Source organism: Phoenix dactylifera, chromosome 1 (genome assembly GCF_009389715.1).
Source record: "Phoenix dactylifera cultivar Barhee BC4 chromosome 1, palm_55x_up_171113_PBpolish2nd_filt_p, whole genome shotgun sequence".
NCBI classification, from domain to species: domain Eukaryota; kingdom Viridiplantae; phylum Streptophyta; class Magnoliopsida; order Arecales; family Arecaceae; genus Phoenix; species Phoenix dactylifera.
The window spans coordinates 8127363-8150468 of record NC_052392.1 but is presented as its reverse complement, the minus strand read 5'-3'; the positions used below and the strand labels follow the sequence as shown (position 1 = coordinate 8150468).

General features: G+C 36.2%; 1 long non-coding RNA gene across 5 annotated transcripts in view; it reads right to left on the bottom strand.

Annotated features, from left to right (window-relative positions):
• LOC120110459 overlaps positions 1-13177 on the bottom strand; it is a 28764-nt gene extending 15587 nt beyond the window's left edge. Inside the window, exons 1-5 of one of the 5 annotated variants that reach the window (XR_005511448.1) lie at positions 12803-13177; positions 11093-11181; positions 10791-10873; positions 10137-10234; positions 2977-3054 (exon numbers count right to left, since the gene is read on the bottom strand). This is a non-coding gene — a long non-coding RNA (uncharacterized LOC120110459). The remainder of the gene's footprint in view (positions 1-2976; positions 3055-10136; positions 10235-10790; positions 10874-11092; positions 11182-12802) is intronic. The other 4 variants (XR_005511451.1, XR_005511452.1, XR_005511456.1 and 1 more) reach the window with 4 other exon arrangements.
• Positions 13178-23106: the final 9929 nt, after the last annotated feature.

Genomic DNA, 23106 nt, shown 5'->3' with positions numbered 1-23106 from the left:
TCCTAAGACGTTACAAATGGTAACAGAGCGTATCCAACCCATGAATGTTTGTGATTTGAATTGAATAAATTTGGACCCTTAGACAGGCAAGGATGCCAAGGCCTAAATAAGGAGAGTGTGTGAGAACCCATGCGAGCATTGTTTAGTCCCATATCGGTTAAGCACCAGGTCGATTTGGACTTCCTAAACAAGGCCAAGGAACCCAATAAATTTCTTTTAGCTAGCCTTTTTGAGCAAGGTCTTAGGCCATTAGAAATCGAGAAAACCAACAGTTAATGCAGGATTCATGGAATTTCAAATGAGAAGAAATATAACATTAAATCAAAATCAAACGTTGACAATATTGCCATTACAACTAAAACATAAAACAAAAAGATAAAAGAAAATGAATAACAAATAGAGAAATCATGAAATTAATAAAAGAAATTCAAAAATATTAGAAATAACTACTCAAATAACGAAGACTTGAGAAACAATACTTCAGCCTCACAAAATACATGAAAAACAAATAAAGAATACCACAAAGAGAAATACAAGAATAAGAAAATAAATTGATGCAAGAGATAAAGAAAACCAAGGGCTAACTTAAGATTCAAAAAATTTACAAGGCGAAGAAACATAACATCAATACAAATCAAATAACAAATACCTCAAAAATGTCAGGGTTAGACCCACATCAATATATTATAAGTAATAAAAAAATATGAAATGGAGAAAGTATACAAAGAAAATAAATTGGTCAAACAAACAGAGAAACCTCGGGGTAAAATAGATTCAAAAAAAAAAAGAAAACAGAGTCCTAGCGGCAAGAAACTAATAACTAGCTCCACCTCACACAATAAATACTTTGGAAATTGAAAGTAAGCCCAAATCATCATACTGGAAAAAAGAAAATAAACATACAAAATAAAAGAAATAAGATAAATTAAACTGATAAGAAAAACAAAGAGACCTTCACACAAAATTCAAGAAGCAAGAAATATAATAACAAATCCAACTCATATAATGCACATCTTAGAAATGAAATTAAGCCTGCATCAATATACTAAATGAATACCACAACAAATAACGCAAAAAAAAAAAAAAAACAGACCAAGGGTAACTTTAAGATTCATAGTATTCAAGAGGCAAGATAGAAAACACCAATAATGAAGACTTTGGCATTGACATTAAGCCTATATCAGATACTCCGAAAGAGAGAAATGGGGAGAGAGAGAGAGAGAGTACTTTAGCACATGAAGCCTTGATCATAAAAAACACTCAATATGGCCTTCCCCAAAAAAAAAATTCCAGATATAATATATAGAGATGGAAACCAGCAAAGCCTTCTACTTTCTTCCTATTGAAGGAGAGAAGAAGCAATCTAATGTCCAGAAACAGAATGGAAAGAACTATGGTAAAGAACGAAACCATAGAAGAACTATAGAAAACAAAGAGAAGAAAAACTCTTAACAGCTTCTTGCTTGAATTGGGCAAGACTGTACCTTTGAGAGATTCAATGGCAATTGAAACATTGAGACCATGCCTGCAAATATTTTAGGGTTTTCATTGGTTTGTTGCAAGAGTAGAAAGATATCAAGAAGAACCAATTTTGACAAAATGAATCATTAAAGATGAGAGAACAAGAAAAATCATGCATTAAATAGATTGCTAAAGTGAAGGGCGGGGTATGGGGAGAAAGGACAGAGATTGCTCACCAAGACAGAGATTATGGATATCAGTCTTTTTTGAGAGAGTATATCAGCATACATGTAATTGGAATCCAATGTCCCCTTTAAAGACTGTGATTTCTTGACTTGGAGCCTTCACGGTTACGGAGAGTGACAACTGTTTAAATAGAAGAGCATAATCAATTGAGAAACACAAAGATGCAAAATGGGAGGTTAAGGATTGTAGGAAGAGTGTATAACATGGCTGAACAAAAGGAACTTGCAATTAGTGGAGCAAAGGAAGGTGCTGGAGTTAAAGAAGAAAACCTGAGTGATCATAAGGGTGTGAACAGGTGCGAGCGGCTCCCACACCACATCAAACATGTGTTAGAGTTAAAGAAGAAAACTCGAGTGATCATATCTGGCGTAATCAATACTATAATTTGGAGTCTCTAGTGGGTGAGTGGCTCGTGGCACCGAGGCAGGTCTGTAGTCTGTCGTCTTGAACAAAAGATGATGTTTGTCTCCACATTGGATCAAGAACAAGGTCAGAGGGATCAAATATTGCTAACTCATATAGAGCCAATGAACCGGCCTAACCAGAAACTAGAGCTATATGCATTATATGGACAAAAAGTAATCTTACCAGGATCATTCAATATGACAAATATGAATTGCAAGATAGTACGGGTCGCACCTATACTACTCTTTTAGTACGAATTTGTTTCCTTACTGAAATATACACAACAGTGGAACAATTTTTGACATAAACAATGATATAATATGGGGACTAATGAGGTGCAATTTTTTCCTTTTAAATCTTTTTTAAGGCCTTGAGCTATTAGAAGAAAGGGAAGAATATTATGAACTTCTAGACTATGAATTTTAAAAAAATGGCACACCAAACAATTGCTAAATAGTCAAAGACCAATAAATAGTATTTTTATACATACACGCAGGTAATGTATATACATTAATGCATGCATAAATACGCCCGTGTATCTAATTTATTTTTTATCAGACTAATAGATAGGATTATGAATCATCTCAATGGACGCCACTTCATTTCATATTCGACGATATCTAGCATGCAAGGGAGAAAAACGAACAGCATGTTTGAATAGGCTGTTAATTAGAGTAAGCAGCACACAAAGCTCCAATCACATTTCCAAACATGCAGCCTCTGGAGATAATGTTTCTTATTTATTTATAGAGCCACATTATATTTATTAATGAAGAGGTTTTTTTCATGACCCACACAATATCAGCAACACAAGAACAAAATCTTAAAAAAAAAACAAGAAGAAGAAAAAAGGAAGATCGCTACCACTATAAGAAGTATATGCACCTCTTTCACAGGCGAAATCAAGCCACACCACACGTTCCAACAATTCCTTTCAAGTGCCTACAAAATATTTGGAGATAAATCAGCCTAAAGGGGATAAAGACAACGCACAACCTAATGTGCTTCTAATTGCCCTTGTTTAGCAAAAGATGAATGCTGAAGATTTTTCAAAGAAACCTGAAGATTTTCGAAAATTAAGGGAAAAAAGATGAAGTATTTTGTTAGCCACAGTTTTTTATAAGTTACAGATCAGAGAAAACAGATGACATGTTCTATGAGATGTGCTGGAAAAATAATACACCGCCACAAACAAAAAACAACAAAAATAGATTAATTTCCGAACTGCTTCTCCAGTGCCAAATTCAACATGACCAAATCCCTCAAAGTTTCCATCATCAGTAACAGCCACCAGGTTTTCAACAATCCCCCTGCCTATTTGTAGAATTGAACCCTATAGGGGAAAGAACCGCATTAAACATGCACATGTACAAACATGGATGTCACCAAAAGACATTTAGACACCTTAGGAAAAAGAATAAAGCATAGACACCATAAATCACTAAAAGTGGGAAAAGAGAAAAGCAAGGGGAAAGAGATGCTCACTTTGATGTAGAGGATACAGATGCCAGTCTTTCTTGAGAGAGGATGTGAGCAGGATCACATAATCCGAATGGATTTTCTGTCAGAGGGGTATATTTTGTTTGACTTTAGAGCATTCTCAGTTTTGCAGAGCAGAAAGGGTTTTAAGAAGGGATCAGAAATTGATCAAGAAAGAGAGAGTGGGGTAAACAGGAGGTTAGGAATCACTGGAGGGGGGATAGTGGTCAAACAAAATGAACTTGCGGTTGGTAAAGTGGAGGAAGGCACCGAGTTCAGAAGGGAACCCCAAGAGAACATACGGAAACTCAAGCAATCACTCTGCAATGCCCGAAATGCTCTTCAAAAAAGTTTCAATTCCTTAACACATTCAAAACTAAGATATAGCACAAAGAGAGTCAAAATTAAATTGATCAGTTTTCTTTTTTAGGAAAAAAAAAAAGAATACCCAATCACTTCAAGCGACTTTACAAAACCTTGTACAAATATGGTACAACTCAAGCCTTTCTCGCCCTTTTGGTAAGAATTATCCTTTCCTGCATTATGCACAAAAATGAAACAACTTGGCTTCTACAATTGATGTAGTCTCAGGACTCCATCTTATACATAGTTTATATTTTTTGTTCTTTCTGTGTTTTCCATCCAAAGCCATGTTTAGGCTTGAATTTTCAGTCGTGTCATGTACTAGTACTGCTAAGCAAAAAGGGTCCACCTAGGTGTGATAGGAAGCCTAACCTAACTCCAAACCACCACACTTAATTGCTTGAGCCTTAGTCTTTCTTCAATGCCCACGGTGATCACTCATCTCTAGGAACGGAGAAGGATGGATGATAATCTTGGAAATAAAATTGTGCATGCTGAATGTATAGAAGAAGAGAGGAAGTTAGAAAAGAAAAAAAGAAAGAAAAAAAACATATTGTTCACGTAAACAGTAACCCGACCCATTAGTGTTCGTGAGACAGTAACCCGACCCGGTTACTATTCACAGAACAGTAACTCGGCCTATAAAAAGAAGTAGCCAAAAAAAAAGAAAAGAAGAAAAAGAAACCCTAGAAAGGTGAGTGCCACCGTGGGCAAAGCCCTAAGAGACCCTTTTTCTTTCACTTTCATCCTGCTTCTTGACCTATTTCTTCTTGAAGCCACCTTCTTGACCCCGTCATTCTTCATCTCAATACCTTAGTGGAGCGCAGCCTGAAGATTCTCATTGGATTGGAGGGACCAAACTCGCAGAGGTAATTATCCGACTAGTTCTATCACCATCTTTTGTCCAGCCCACGTTTCTTCATCCATCCATCATTATCTCCACCCATCATCATTACCATCATTGCCATCTATCACATCCTTGGAATCCGAGTTTACTGGCAGTATTTTTTTTATTGTTCTGTTGTGGTTATTTTCAGTTTGCTACACTAGTTATATTTCATTGATTAGGCTTCATTAATAAGATATCTACCATATTTTGTTTTGCGTTCACATACCTCTATGATGATCTTTTGGGACGATGAGTATTTGCTGAAGTGTCTAATCTATCGCACCATAATTGATTATTACGAAATCAATCTACACCTGTAGTAATCGATTATAGGTTGCACCAAAGTGGTATCAGAGCAAATAGGTCTTGCATATCTAGAAATTTTTATTATTGTGTTTGCATCATAGCATTCATTTTTTCCGCACTTTGAATTCTGAGAATTAAATTTCTGCACTTCAAAATAGAGAAATATATTTTTTGGATTAAAAAAAGAATAAATTATATTTTCTGCATTTAAAACTACAAAAAGTTTAATTTTCGGAGTTAATAATACAAAAAAATTAGTTTCTGCATTTAAAAAAATTCTGTATTCATTTTCCGCATTTAAAAAATAAAAAAATATTTCTGCATTAAAATATTAATTTATGTATTAAAATATTTATTTTCGGCATTAAAAAAATAAAAAAAATGAAAAACTTTTTCTGAAAAAAATCTGTTTCACCTCCATAACATTAGAAGCACCTCCGAAACAATTTTGGGTCGAATCTTAGCCTACAATCATGTCTGATAATTGGCAAGATGCATTTAGAACCCAACAACAAATCTTAGAGCAGATCCAACAACAGGTAGAACACCTCTCCAACTTCATGACTAGACTAGAATTAAACATACCTAAGATAGTGAGACCTAGGAGAGAGAAAAAATATCAAAATAAACCAAGACGTAAAGTCGGACCTCAAGGTAGACAAAGGGTCCATCAGAGGGTAGTCGAGAGTAGTGAATCAGATGAGATAGAAAATGAATTAAAAGACCGACCACCATGTAGGAACAGAGAGAGACCACCACATAGAGAACCCCATCGTGCCAGACGTTAGAATGATGGCATTAAGATTGATGTTGGGGATTTTGAGGGGTGTTTCCAGCCAGATGCTTTCCTTGATTGGGTCGACAAAATCGACCAATATTTTGATTGGAAGAAAATCTCTGAGGATAAAGAAGTCAAATTTGTGACTCTCAAATTAAAAGGACACGCACTGGTTTGGTGGAAACAACTCCAGAAACGAAGAGTTCAGCAAGGTAAGGAGAAGATCCGTACCGGAGTAAGATGAAGGAGAAGTTGAGGAAGCGATTTGTCCCATTGAATTATCGCCAAAACCTCTACTTGAAATTCCAAAACCTCCGACAAGGGACTAGGACCGTAGATGAGTATACCGAGGAGTTCTATGAGCTCCAAGCAAGAAACGACCTTAGTGAGGACCCCATTCATGTTGCCAGTAGATATATCAATGGCTTGAGACGGGACATCCTGGACCAAGTGGAGATGTTCGATGTCTTGAGTATTGATAATGCCCATCGCCGTGCACTAAGAGTGGAAGCACAACAAAGGCGAACTAGTGGTCAAAAGTGGGACTCAAACAAAAACCCCACTACCCATGAAAAGAGTCAGTTCGGAAATAAGGCAATAAGTTCTCAGAACCCTACCAAGACCCCAACTGCCTTAAAGCCCAATACTAGCAAGGAATTATGGGACAAGGGCAAAGGCGTATTGGCATCGACACATGATTCTACTATCATTTGCTATAAGTGCCGACAACCCGGACATAAATCCTCTGAATGTCCCCTGAGAAATTTCAGTCTCAATCACACCTGATTGAGCAAGGATGGCAGGACGATTCAGATGAACCCAATCCAAAGGCAAATGAGGGTGAGTCTAAATAGGAGAATGAGTCGGAGAACGACGATGTCCACATTACAAGTGATGAGGTGGGTCCACTTCTAGTGATTCACCGTGTCATGGCTGAACCTAAGCAATCTGTCTAGGACAATTGGTTGAGGCGAAGTATTTTCTTGACTATAGGTACTGCAGGAGGATATAGATGTTCTGTCTTGATTGATAGTGGCAGTACTGAAAACTTCGCATCTCAACACATGGTTGATAAACTAAAAATACCTACACAAAAGATTCATAAACCATATAAGGTACCTTGGTTTAAGGAGGGAGATGAGGTTCCAGTCACCCACAGGTGTCTAGTAGAGTTTTCCATTGGGAAACGATACCAAGATCAGGTATGGTGTGACGTTATGCCTATGTAGGTGTGCCACGTGTTGTTAGATAGGCCTTGGCAGTACGATAGGAAGATCCAACATGACAGAGAAAAGAATACATGTTTCTTTGTGAAAGACAATGAATATCACACTCTATCCACAAAAGGAATTGCATGGGTATAACACGAAAAATTTTGTGAAAGATAGAGGCAAAGAACGTACTCAAAGGGCCTTGATTCTAAATTCAAAATATTTCTAAGCTAAGATGAGAGATGGCGTCATTAGATACGTGCAAAAATGTCAACATTGTCAGCAAGAAAAAGAAAAGGTCCAAAATACATGCTTGTACACCCCGTTGCCTATCCCTAGTAGCTCTTGGGAGGATGTCACCATGGACTTCATTGTAGTACTACCCATGACTGCTAGGAAGGTTGATTCGACTTTTGTTGTGGTGGACCGGTTTTCAAAAATAACACATTTCATTCCATGTAGGAAAACATCTAATGCATCTCATATAGCACATTTATTTTTTAAAAAAATTGTTAGACTGCATGGTATTCCATGATCATTCACATCTGATAGAGATACAAAATTTACTAGTTATTTTTGAAAAACTCTTTGGAGCAAATTAGAAACAAAAATAAACTTCAGCAGTGCTTATCACCCTCAAACAGATGGTCAAACAGAGGTAGTGAACCGTACACTCGGTAACATGCTTAGATGTTTGGTTAGTGAGCGTCCTACTCAGTGGGATTTGGTTTTAGCACAGATTGAATTTGCATACAACAGTTATATAAATCGTACTACTGGTAAGTCTCCATTTGAAATCATCTATGGTTTTCCTATTCCACACATACTCAATCGTACTTCCATTCCCTATCATGGTCGGATAAGTGCTGAAGCAGAGGACAATATTGATCAGGTCTGTCACATCCAATGAAAAGTCCATCAGCGCTTGCTTGACTCCAGTGCCAGGTATAAGGATAATGCTGACCGTCATCGCAAGGAGGTTCACTTTGCAAAGAGCGATCTGGTGATGGCCTATTTCAGGAGAGAGAGATTTCCATTGAGTAGTTACAGCAAGCTCAGCATGCGAAAGTATGGTCCATTCCGCAAACATCGAAAGCTGGAGGAGAGCGCCTATTTATTGGAGCTTCCAGACAACGTCCAGACTTCCCCAATTTTCAATGTCGCCGACCTATACCAGTTCCATGGAGATCCACCAGAGGTGGTTGCAGTTCCAGATCTATCCAGCACCAGCTCAGAGTCCAGTTTTCATGAGAGTATTTAGGATATTCTTGACGTGCGAGCAGTAGATACTAAGCGTGGGCAGTACTGCAGATTCCTTGTGCGTTGGCATGAGAGACCTATATCAGACAGTTCGTGGATCAGCGAGGACGAGTTGAGGCGCCAGAGATCCGATTTGTTGCAGCGCATACAGGATGTCAACTCGTCAGGAGTCGAGTTCTTCCCAGCTGGAGGAAACTGATGTAGTCTCAGGACTCCATCTTATACATAGTTTATATTTTTTGTTGTTTCTGTGTTTTCCATCCAAAGCTATGTTTAGGCTTGAATTTTTAGTCGACTTATGTACTAGTACTGCCAAGCAAAAATGATCCACCTAGGTGTGATAGAAAGCCTAACCCAACTCCAAACTACCATACTTAATTGCTTGAGCCTTAGTCTTTCTTCAATGCCCACAGTCATCACTCATCTCTAAGAACGAAGAAGGATGGATGATAATCTTGGAAATATAATTATGCATTTTGAATGTATGGAAGAATGGAGGAAGGAGTTAGAAAAGAAAAAAGAAAAAAAAAGAAAAAAGAGAAAAAATATTGTTCAAGTGAATAGTAATCCGACCCGTTACTGTTCACGGAACAATAACCCGACCCGGTTACTATTCATGGAACAGTAACTCGGCCTATAAAAAGAGGACAACAGCCAAAAAAAAGAAAAGAAGAAGAAAAAATTCTATGCCACCTTGGGTAAAGCCCTGAGAGACCCTTTCTTTTTCACTTTCATCCTATTTTTGACCTATTTCTTGTTGGAGCCACCTTCTTGACCCCGTCATCCTTCATATTGATACCTTGGTGGAGCGCGGCCTAAAGATTCTCATTGGATTGAAGGGACCAAACTCGCAGAGGTAATTATCCGACTAGTTCTATCACCATCTTTTGCCCAGCCCATGTTTCTTCGTCCATCTATCATTATCTCCACCCATCATCATTACCATCGTTGCCATCTATCACATCCTTGGAATCCGAGTTTACTGGCAGTATTTTTTTATTGTTCTGTTGTGGTTATTTTTAGTTTGTTGCGCTAGTTGTATTTCATTGATTAGGCTTCATTAATAAGATAACTATCATGTTTTGTTTTGCGTTCACATACCTCTATGATGATCTTTTGGAATGATGAGTATTTGCTGAAGTGTCTAATCAATCGCACCATAATTGATTATTATGAAATCAATCTACACCTGTAGTAATCAATTATAGGTTGCACCAGCAATGATGTATAATGGGGCCTAATACTGTACAAAGTACAAAGACATTACTTTTAAATCCTTTTCACCGGTTGCAAGCTATATTTAAAATGGAAATAAAAGCATGAATTTCACATTCTTTCAAAAAATTTGATGCACAAATAGCAATAGAATAGTGTTTGTACATACATATGCATATTAATGAACATAAATAATATAAATGTACATGATTCACTTTTTAATCAGACTGATATAATCATCTTAGTAATCGACAATTCATTTGGAAGCATACCCATCATCATATAGCACAAAAGGGGCAAAAAACACAAGAACATGTTTGACCATCTTGATTAGCGTAGCCATGCCCACCAATCCACATGCATGTTTCAAAAATGCAGCAGCCAAAAATTATATTCCCTATATATTTACAAGGGTACATCAAATTTATTAATATATAGACTCTTCCTTCCATGAATTGCAATGCATCCGCAATATAAGGATGAAAACCTTCTTTAAAGAGAAAGAAAAAGGGAAGACCAGCACCTGCATAAGGGTGCATGTGCCCCTTTTACTGGCCAAATCAAGCCTCATTGCACACCGCAACAGTTCCTAACCCATTCATTTCAAGTACCTAAAAAAGCCTGGACATAAGTAATTAAGATTATACCTGATCCTCTTCAAGGGATTTATCCAAAACTTTTATTAGTATAGTATGACAGCTTTTCTCGCCCTTTTGGCAAGAATTACTTTTCTTCTTCCAATATGCACAAGTGAAATAATTTGGCATCTACAACAATATAAATCGGGGCCTACCACTGTGCAATTCTTTTCTTTTAAGTTTTTTCCAGCTCGAGCTATAAAAAGAACAGGAAGAAAAACAGACTTCTATATGATGCTCTGAAAAATTGGTGCACCAAACAATTACTAAATAGTCAGATAGCAGTAGAATGGTGTTTGTATACATACATTTGCATATGCATGTGCATGTACTTAAATACAACCATGTCTATGACAAGTTTTTTTCCAGCTCGACCTATAAGCAGAACAGGAAAAAAACATAGACTTCTATATGATGCTCTAAAGAATTGGCGCACCAAACAATTACTAAGTAGTCAAATAGCAGTAGAATGGTGTTTGTATACATACATTGGCATATGCGTGTGCATGTACCTAAATAAAGCCATGTATATGACTTACTTTTGTCAGACCAATTGATAGGATTATAGGTCATCTCAATGAATATTGATTCATGTGGAAGCATACTCGTCATCATCCAGCATCTGAGGGGGGAAGCCAAGAAGATGCCTAAATAGATTAACTAGAAAATCTGCATGCACAATTAAAAAATGCAGCATGTAGATATAATGTTTCCCTTTTTTAATTTATAATTTTTGTTTTCATGACCCACATGATACCAGCAAAACAAAAACGAAAAATCTTTTGCAAAGCAAAAAAAAAGAGAAAAAAGAAAAAAGAAAAGAAAAAGGGAAGAGCAATACCCATTGTAAGGGTATAGGTGCCCTCATTAAGAGTACCAAATCAAGCCTCACTGCATGTCCCCACAGTTCCAGAAATTCATTCCCAGTGCCTGCAAAAGAATCAGAAATAAACACAACTAAAGGTGAAAATAAAAGATGATGGACAACCATATATACTTAGGAAGTTAGGACAGTCCTCATTCCATGAGAAAAATTGGAAAACTTCTTCACATCAAATTTTTTTCAGATGAATGCTGAAGGTGTTCAAACTTCAAAAGGAAGGGAAAAAAACAGGATGGAGTATTCTACTATCTGCAATTTTTAAACTAGAAATTTTTAAAGCAATCATCATAGGAGAATAAGGTGAATGTTTTACAAGTTACAGATCGAAGAAGGCAATCCATGCAATGTAAGTTACCAGCAGAAGAATTAGTTTACCACTAAAAAAGAAAAACAAATGCCTTATATTTTGAGTTATTTCAGGAGCAAATTCAACATAACCAAATCCCTTAAAGCATCTACCGTCAACAACAGTCAACTAGGCCTCAACAATCACACTGCCACTTAGAGAATTTGACCTGCAGGGGAAAGAAGAATATTTAACATGCCAACATGTGTATATATATAAATACATATATACATACATACACGTACATACGTCCACACATACATACATATGTACATATAAAGGTGTATATATGTACCTATATACGTATAATTATATGCATATGTATATGTATGTATGTGTGTGTGTGTGTAACTGGGGAATTACCCAATAGGAGCTTGTTTAGATTTTCTACTCTTACCACTATTTATAAATGACAGGTATAGATAACAATTTCAAGTGTTGATGCAAATTTCTTATATAGCCAGCCCTCAGTAGAATTCCTTAGATCATCACATGCAAAGAGACGCGAGGGACACACTAGAATTCGCAAGTCATTAAACATTAAACATTAAATTTATTTTGATTGCTTCGGATTTAAACCTGACTGACAACCAAATTTTAAGAGTGGTCGAAGTTTTACAGATATTTTTTCCCATAAAGACAAGGCATGTTAATTTACAAACAGGACCCATTCAGAGAGATAAAAAGGGAACCTCAGAAAAGTGAGATAACACGTGTTACCCATGGCGTACTGCATGGAAAAGCTTATAATCAAACTAAGGTTACATTGGCATATTAAAAGAATGCCAAAAACAGGAGAAAAAAAGAGAAAATGGACTGATCAAAGCAATAGAGAAGAGGGAATGGACAACTTTACATCCACATCATTCAAGTGGCATGACAGATAGCACCAAACCCCACTCAAGTAATGCATATCCCAGATAAAATATTTTGAAAGGAAATAAAATAGAATACCAAACAGGAAAAAATAATTCAAGAGAAACCTTAATTATATTACATATAATGCTCGATCGGCATTGGAAAGAACGCGCAGATATATAATATTAGAGATAGAAACCGGCAAAGACTTCTACTTTCTTGCTTGCAAAGAAGAGAAGAAACAACCGAACGTCAAGAAAAGAGAAAAGAAAGAAACAAACCCATAAAAAAAACAATTACATGCTTCTTTAGGGTTTACTTCATCCATCGGGCACGGTATCATTCAGAAGAACAAATTTTTGACATAATAAACCACCCAATATTGGGAAAAAAGAACAAATCTTGATGGAGTAAATCGCTAAAAGCGAATGAAAAAGGAAAAAGCAGAGACGCTCACGGCTCACCTGGACGAAGGATTACCGTGGCCTCGGTTAAAGAAGGGAGCAGGAACAGATCAAGAAGCACGAAGCGAGAAGAAGTTGGTAAACGCGAGGCTTAGGGATGGAAGGATGGGTGGATCCCCTGGTAAAGGCGAAGAACTTTAGGTCGAAAAAGCGGTGGTAGGCGCCGGGGAAGCGATCGCGGGGAGACGTGGGCTGCTGCCGAGGCCGTCGACGCTCAGGGCGGCGCACGGCGGAGCGGAGCGAGCAGCGGCCGTCGCTACCGCCCTCGGCAACTCCGTCTTCGGCCATTTTCTTGTACCATGGCTCCTCCGACTAGAGAGCTTCTTCCCGGGCTGCGTAGAGGGAACGAGGAGTTGAGCGGGGGAAAAGCTGCGCTGCGGGACCGCCCTCTTTATAGGTGTAGACGGCCTCCTTGCGTAGGAGGTAGGATACGCCTGCGTAGAATAGACGCTCGAGGCTCTACAGTTTGCGATGAAATGAACGGAAGAGATCGATCCCACATGGAACTTAATATGCAACCTGTAACACCTGCATTTGTGTTGCAAAATTTTTTTTTCAAAATTGTACAACGACGACTCGCGCACAACCGATATGCGTGCAGCCATAGGATTAAAAAAAAAAAAAAAAAAAAAAAGAGGGAGAATACAAGAACGACAAAATCAAAGTATAGGTGTAATTTTTTTTCCGAAAGGACCGTAATGATCGAAGGGCCTAAACGTGTCCTCATTATCGCCCATCTAGCTTGTGGCGTCATGTTCAAGAATATTACCCATTTAATTTAGAATTTTTTTCATACATATCCTACTAAATATTAAAATTTACATAAATACCCTTTCAGAATTAATAATTACATGTATATCCTTATAAAATACTTGTTTTATATATATACCCTCTTATTTTTTTTTCTTGCATATATGACCATTCCATATAACGCCGTTAAGAAATTAGCAGTTTAAAATTAAAATGACTGAAATACCCTTAGGTAGATATACAAAAAGAAATATTTAGAAGGCATTCATGCAAAATTTAATATTTAGAATGATATTTATGCAAAAATATAAAAAATTTTTGTTATTTTAATTTTAAACTTCTACATTCTTAACGGCGTTAGATGGCATAGGTATGCAGATAAAACAAGTATTTGATAAGGATATATATATAAATGTAAATTTAGAAGGGTATTCACGTAAATTTTAATATTTAAGAGAGTATGTACGCAAAAAATCCTTTAATTTATTTCAGCTCAAGCTATATTATTTATTTATTAAAATAATAAATATTGAGCTAGATTATTTATTTAATAAAATAATAAATATTAAATTTTTGATATATTCAATAAATAAATAGAGTTCGAACCGATAATTGTTTGATCTATCGCTTATCCGATCCGATCTCTGTCTTATTTGGCCCAGCTGGATTGCCTATAAATGAAGCTTTTGGGTTGGACAAACAAACTTTGGGTCTGAAAATAAAATATCTATTTGTGGTGCCAGTTTAGAGGTCCATCTTGGCGTTGGGTAGTCCCTCTAAAGAGATAGCTCGACAATTTTGTAGGCTTTAATTGGGCATGCTTGGGTTTGGTAACATCGAGTCTATTGTTGCAAGATATGGTGAGGCTAGGGTCTCGGTGGAGACGCATCCTTCACCAATAGGTATAAAATGTCAAGTTCAAGTTGAGTCTTTAATTCTGGATCTTCTACCTTGCCCACTTGCAACCCCATATATTTGGTGTCCATGGTTCAAGCTGACTTAATCTTTAATACGCCGTGTCTCCTCAAAGCGACATGTTTAGACAATATGTTGCTGCTATTTGATTAGTAACTACTATTGGATATAAATCAATGACTGAATTATCAACCCAAGTCTAATTTCAGCATACCAACTTAACCTAGCATTATACTTGTTGTGGTTGAAATTTGGCCCGAGGGTGATCGCGCCGGAGGAAGCCGAGAAGACACTGGCCGGGATGGAGAAAGGGAGCCCACCTCCTGCGCTCCGAGGTACCTGCACAAAGTCTTGGCCGGGGATTCCAACGAAGACCCTCCAATGGCTAGATTGGCAGAGTTTTTGGAGAGCTTTTTTGAGTGTTTTTCTATCACTTACCGAGGGCCTTTCCCTATCCCTTTTTATAGGGTGAGGGTCTCGGCCGTTACCTGAAATCTTGGACTGATTTGTGATCAACTGGCCATTAGCTGGAGGTGGCATGAATCACATAGATCAATCTCGCGGGCGAAGGATACGGGAGATATCTTTCCAGATTTGTTATGAGGATCCGTCACGTCATTCCAAGCGAAAGTGATTGAGGAAGCTCTTCAATGCGTTGCATGCATGCTTCCCCTCGAGGCGTTATCTGATGGTACACGAGGGGTCAATCAACAATGCCCCCGCCTCCCAAGGCGGCCATCATGATGACCGGCCTTTAACACCACGATCCAAGAAGATCTGCTAAGGAAGCTTCTGGTTCTGCCATGTGGCATGATGTGGCCACTCCGCCTGGGCAGACCGATCAAAGCCATTGAGGTAGGCTATATAAAGCCTTGGGGAGGAACCATTTCTTTTATTCTAGGGATCCGTGGAATCTTCGACGGGATCAGGGTTGATAGGGCCGAGGTCGGCTCCTTTGGCGGGGTCTGAGGTTGGCTCGGCCTTCGGCGGGGTCCGAGGATCGAGGTCTGGCCTGCTCGACTCTGAGGTCTACTCGACCGAAATTGGGTGGCTCCCCGCTAGAGTAAGATAATCCATTTTGCCTCCCATCAATACTCCTAGAGGATATTAATTTAATGTCATCTAAAAATAACTCAAAGTCCTATACGTACAATGAGCATGGTTAACTACAGGCAGGCTTGGGCAAAATAATAAATTTTATATAGGCCCGACTGAAGCCCGATTAAAAATGAATAGATTTTAGGCCTAAGGCCCGGCCCATAATCAGCCCTACTGTTGGTACATAATAACGTAGATTTTTCTTCTCCTCAATTAGCTTCTCTCTCCCTTTCTTTCTTTATCCTCTTCTTCTTGTTATCCTTTTTCTCTCTCTCTCTTCTTTTTTTTTCTTGCTTTTTTATGGGTGGCAGAAAATGGTGAAGGGGCTGAAAATGGACGCATTAATGAGTCCAAATTTGCAATGATTCGAGTTGGTCTCATTGAAAATTCTAGCTTGATTCACAGGTAGCTTGAAAACAAGAATGAAAGTTTATGGAAAATTTTGGTTTGGTAGGATCAAAGTCATGCCCTGTTTGGTAGTTATTGTCATGGATTTGAAGCTTCTTGATCCGATGATTTGTCTAGCAATAAAGCAGAGGCAACTTGGAAATAGAAATCGATTGGACTAGGCCTCAAGATCTAATGACTAGGTCCAATTCAGAATTTACGGCACCCTGGCCTTTGATTTCGTTAGCCTCCCTCTTCCAATTTTCTTATTGTCATTCTGATTTTTATTTTCTTCAAGATTCATTAAACCAGTACACTCTATCCAATATTGAGTATATAGTATCTCATCGTCATTGAACCAATACTCCATATGGAGGGTACACCAAGTGTTAGTACACTAAACCAACCTGTATCAACATCATACCAATATAGTACCGATTTAGGTACCATAACCATTATTACAAACCTTATAAATCCTCCGTGTTCATGGGATGAAATAGAATGGATTTTGACCTTTCCTTCTTAAATGAAAGTTAAATTTGCTCATCAATGAAAATTTGATATGAAACCATTTCAATTGCACACTAAAATCCAAGCGCGATAATTGTTTATTATTGGGAAGAAGTATTTATGAAGGTGCATGCTTAAAATAAAAAGTGCAATGAAGTGCAGATGAGGTGGAAGGCTTCATGCAATGTGTGAATGGTCAAGACGCTATTGGTAACTAGACCAACATTGACCCTATTGTACCAAATCTTGTTGGCTCATACTCGCAATCAAGATATATGCAATGCATAAAAATAATAAATAAAATAAAAAATCATTAATGATTAATAATATTGAGTATAATATAGGTATAAATATATTTTTTATGTATGAAATCAATATTAGAGATAAAGATGGGGAACATGAGCTTGGTATATTTGAAATAGAATATTTTCATAATATTTACATTTGAACTTAATGGAGGGGATTGACTAGAGAAAGGATATTAGTTTGAAATACGTGATATCAGCTTCAATGGAGGAGTCTTCAATTGCATTCACCTCCCCCTTGCACAATTTTGCTTACATCATGTAAAGTGTGCTTCATTTTTTTTCTCTTGCTACCACTAGAAAACTATTAGCAAGCTTTTATTTTTCTTGACCAAAGTGATTGTGGTAACCTTCATCATCAAGTACTTCAGTAGAGAACAAGTGGAGGCAGATATTTGGAATATGTCTTACATTTTTTTACTAATAGTTGATACCTAATATCGGTTTTTAAGCAAACGTCTTCCATTTAGGGTTTCCAAATTGAATAATTGAAAAATGTGAGTTTAACCATACTCTTCCATTTAGGACTCGTGCGGGCGTGTGTTTAGTCCCACATCGGTTATTCGCTGGGTAGATCTTGGGTACTTATACAGGATCAAGGAACCCAAATAATAACTTCCGGCTAGCCATTTTGGGTGAGGTCCTGGGTTGTTACAAATGGTATCAGAGCGGATCCGGCCCATAACTTATGTGGACTAGGGGACACTGCAGCACGGATCTATTGGGATTGACCACGGACCGATCGTGGTGTTTGTGATTAGATTTGAATGGATTTGAACCCTTAGCCTGACGAGGATGTCAGGGCTTGAACGGGAGGAGTATGTGAGGACCCGTGCGGGTATATGTTTAGTCCCACATCGGTTATTCGCTGGGTAGATCTTGGGTACTCATACAGGATCAAGGAACCCAAATAATAACTTCCGGCTAGCCATTTTGGATGAGGTCCTGGGTTGTTACACCTATTCCAGCTAAAAATTTCTATTATTTAGAATAATGAGATTACAATAAGTTCTTTCTATTTCAATTAGAGGATGCACAAATATCAATAAGATTTAATCTTGGCTTCCACAACAAGAACATTCATTGCCAATAAGACAGATTTTATCAATAAACAGCAAAATAGAGATGGATCTCACCAGGTATTGATCCTTGAAATAATCAATAAAGAAGACTTTTCAAAGATCTAAACCATTTAATTTGTAGCTCTCAATGTCGAGAATAATATACTGAAATTTAAGCCAAATTTGGATAAAATTAACCATCTGATCATCTACAAAGTAGTCCTTTTTCTTTCTATTTTTCTCTATTTTTTTTCTTTACTATTTTCTACAAACCCAAAGACTCCTAATTTTCTACAATTACCTCACCCCCAAGCCAGGCGGTTTGAAACTATCTTCTTATCCTTTTTTTTTAAGGAAAATTTAAATGAGGTGGGTCCCACATGAGGAGGGACCACACCAATAATGGGTCGAACATTGGTGGCTGACGAGTGGAACACCGGTTGTGAATCTGACCGAACTTTTGTGATACTTAACCAATTTGAAAATGAAGTTCTCAAGCTAGAGTTTGTTCAACGGGAACCTCTGATACCCAATTCAGTCGAATTCAAAAAAAAACAGTAAAAGAGAGAGAGATATTTTTTAGGGACAGAGATATTAAGTTGCACAATAATTTCTCATGTTGCGCACGTGGTAATAACTGTTTCAATTGTATAATAATGTCTGATTCAGCATAACCGTCATCAAAATTGCTATATTCTTAATGGGCATTAACTGTTCTTAAACAGTCTTTTATGGAATACATGGTATTTCTTTATTGCTCGATCAGACTTAATGATACTTCAGTAGAGCACATAAAAAAAGAATGATGGAATACCGAGGATACGAGAGACATTGGAAAAAGGAAGTCAGGGTAAATAGGTATAGATCTGTACAATTGGGATTAGGTATTGAGGGGCATACTAGTTATTTCAATTTTTTGGTAAGGAGGGAGGGACGAGGAATTGGAAACTTTTAAAGTTGGACTAAGCGTTGAACTTCCGGTCAACAAGTCAAGATATTAATATTGGGTCTTGGTCAAGAGGACTAAACAAAAAAGGCACCTGCACGGCTGCACGTCCACGATGACGGTGGTGACGGTTACAGTGTAACGGTCATGAGATAATAAGGAAGTACTGCCGGTACCCATACTATTTGTTGGAGAAGTTTCCTTCAGCCGATAGTTTCTGGATGGACGGTATCTGATGGATATTTCTTCACAGCCTATCATGACCGTTCGTTAATCGCTGATTGATGTTCTTTCAAACCCCTTCCTTTGCTGGTAAACTACCAACGTGCCATCATGCCTGAATCTCAAAGCCACGATGAGATGCTATAACATATTTTTGTTTTCTTTAAGGACGTTTGATATATGGTGATCATCCAAGATCAAAGATATTGTAAGTAGAGATGATGAAATCATCATGCTAATATCTCTAGATTCAATAATCTTTTTAAAAAAATTACAGTAATAATAATAATAATAATAATATTTAAAAAATATAAAAAAAATGGTATGTGCCTCTGTATCTGAACTTTGTAAGAAAATTTGAGTTCAGGTTTTGACTAGGATCCACTAAAATAAGCAAGCTTTAAAACTCGCATCCAAACTTGATTAATTATTAAATCTGAGTTAGGATTCCATTCAATTTAGCAGATGCTTTTAGCTAATCAACTAGTCAAGGATTCTTACTGTTCAAATTTGAAAGAACTCTTATTGCAATAAATTCAATTTGTTTTTAATGATGCATTGCAGATAATGGTGACAAAAGGAGCAAGATATGAAAAATGAATGATTGATTTTAAAAAAAAATCCTATTACTTTATGAATAAATTAAATTCCATATATATTTAGTTTGGTTCAAAAGTAATTAGAATCAAAGTAGAGAATTTGTAATTGAAATAGTATTGAACAAGTTAAGGAAAGCAATGCACCAGATTTAAATCTAAACATGAAGAAAAAGAATTAATACAAGTCACACACACACACACATAAATATACTCATATTTACATATACATGTATTTGTGTAGTCTATGTATATGTATTTGGTTATAGGGTGGGAAATTAAAATTATAAACATGAATTTATGGAGTAGAAGAATAAGTAGTTTCTCGGAAAAAAAAGGAATGGCATATAAATTATAGGGGGAACATATTTAATCATTGATTGATAATTTTGGTTTATAAACTCTATAACAAAAAATAATTAACATTTATAGACAAAATAAATTCCAACTTCTATAGACTGACAACTACAAAATAAAGCAAGGAAAACTCTTATTTAAATCGTTGTTTTATAAAAGTAATATAGCAAGCAGTTCTATTTATGAATTATAAAATTCAAAATCAAGATAAGATGAATATTGTAGAAAAGCCATTTGGAAGCATGTGGTTCATGTGAAAGGCTGGACTATTTTTTTAGAAATTTTTATAGAATTCCTTCATTTATCTCATGCTTGCAATATTTTTTTAAAATTAGAAAACTAAATCCTCGTGCTTCTTCTGCACTCTTTTAACTGGTGATTTCCTCTTTTTCTCCGTATTTGACATCTTGTCCTCACTCCTCCTGTAATTAGCCCCTTTTCCTTTCTTAGTTCAAAAAGTTTAAAAAATATTTTTCTAAATTTATTTTGTATGTCAAAGTTTTGTAAGTTAAAAAATTAACAAAAACAGAAATGTTCTTGCATATGGTTCTCTGTATCTCCATAAAACCCAGTGATCTTCTCTCTCTCTCTCTCTCTCTCTCTCTCTCTCTCTCTCTCTCTCTCTCTCTATATATATATATATATATATATATATATATATATATATGTCAATTTGAAATAAAGAAAAATATGGAGAGAATATTCCACTCTCACACACACACTCTCTCTCTCTCTCTCCCCCCCCTAGCCCAATCCACCCGTTTATTTTATTGCTCCTCAATTTTTGCACTTCTTTCTGAAAATGAAATATATCTCTACTTATTCCATAAATTCTTTTCTTCTTTCTTAACAGTCCATATACCATCCCTCCTCTTTAAGCCTTTTACCCCATCCTTCTCTCTACTATATACCTTATAATCTTTTACCTCTTCATACCAATCCAAGCATGCAATGGAATCTATTCAATGTCTTTCAAATCTTTTCTCACCAAACAAAATAATATGGTACAATGAATCTTGCACTTAAATTTTTTTGTTATATACGTTTTCGACAAATAGGTGTTAACTAATAATAAAAACATGATCATCTTTAGAGCCTACCAATATGATTTACTTCCTCGATATAATTTGTGCTAAAAAGGATTTTGAAGTAAAATTCAAAATTACATCTCAAAACAGGTTTTACATTAAGAACTTTACTCATCTGTTGTTCTATTTTCATTGTGATATTAGAATTTGATTACAACAAACATTTGTGACAACTCTTTCTATTTGACTACTTTCATATTTCGGTACTCAAATGTACAAACTATAAATATGATATTATGTTATGTATTCCGGCTCTAATTATAAAATTTGCTATGTAAATTATATTAAAAGAAACATGACTTCATTTATGGTAAGCTAAGCTTGAGTTAAGCTCAATTCTTTGAGTGATCAGCCTGAGACAAGCCTAGGCTAACATTAGATCAGAATCATTTTGTCAGATATAAAATTGGTAGGATAGCAATGGCTCTAGATGACCATGGATGCCATTTAAATTTAGATACTATAAAATAAATTAGATCCGGTTGTAAAATTTCACGAGATCCTTTTAAATTTGTTATTCCTTAATTGAATTATAACACATGGAGTAGATCATATATTTACAAAAAAGAATTTATAGTTAGTTAGATCTTATGGAAAATGAAGAATTCATCAAATTTGATTATTTCTTCTAATAGTTAGCTAGAAGATCCCTCTTTCTTAAGTTGGTCGAGAGAGATTTTGCTTTTCAAAATATTTCTTTTCCATGAATGGTGATTTCTAACATATTTAGATATACATGGTTTTCTTAAAATATATTTGCTTTAGCAAATAAAAATGTCTCTTTTTTAATTTGATAGAAAGCGACTTCAATTCATAAATTATTTCTTTCATATTTGGTAGGGATGAAAGTGGATCAGATAATATCCATCCGAATCCATTTTCATATTCGAAACTATCCGGACATAAATAGAAATTTGAATATCCGACTAATATCCGTATCCGTAAAAAAAATGGATATAGATATGGATAGACAACTAATTGATCCGAATCCGAATATCCGATTCCATTTGTAATTCTATTTAATTTTATATAAAATTATGAACATTTAATGAAAATAAATAACCACATAAATATGATATTAATTTGTTTTATTATCCATTTCATAATATCTTTGATTTTGTGGTTACAAAATTTAATTATCCAATTTATATCCGTATTTATATCCATACTTTCGGTATCAATTTGCATCTATATCTGTTTAAAACAAATATGAATATAAATTTTTACATTCGACTAACATCCACATCCGTATTTATATTCGTCAAACAAAATAAATATAGATATACTAGTATCCAATCCGATTTCAGCCCTAATATACGGTGGTTTTTAACATATTTAAAAATATATGGCTTCCTAAAATATATTTTTTGTTAACAAATAAAGATCTCTCTTCCTTAGTAGAAAGAGACTTTGTTTCCTTAGTAGATATACATGATTTTCTAAAACATTTTCTTCTAAAATATTTTTTTTAAAAAACTATGAATATTTTAGATGATTGTTTTATGATTTTTTTTCTAATTTTTCTGAATTTTAGAGAGGATTTTAGTTTTGTCTTTTTTTTTGTGTCATAGAAAGTTTTTTTTATAAAAAAAATTATGAACATGTCAAATAATTTTTCGATATTTTTTTGAATTTTGGAGAGGTCTGCAGATAGAGATCTGACTTAGATTTGATAAGTAATCAGATTTCACATAATCCTATCTCGATCTTATAAAATTATTACTGTAAATCTAATTTGAATTCTGTTGTGGTTCAAATTTGGCCCGAGGGTGACCACACCGGAAGAGTCGAGGGAGCCGCCGGTGGTTGGAAGAAGACAGGGGCCACCTCCTGCACGACGACGACAGCGACCTGCACAAAGCCTCACCAGCGTTTTCGGTGAGAGCCCTTTGACGATCAAATTAGAATGGAGTAAATTTGGTCCAGCCAAAAAGTTCCTTAGAAGTTACTTGACTGAACTATTTATAGTCCCGGTGGCAGAGACACTATCCGCCCTTATCATGAGAGAGGGCGTGGCTCTGAGTCGAATGGCGCGCAGTAAAGTTAGTTGGTGGCGTGTGGTGCTGTCC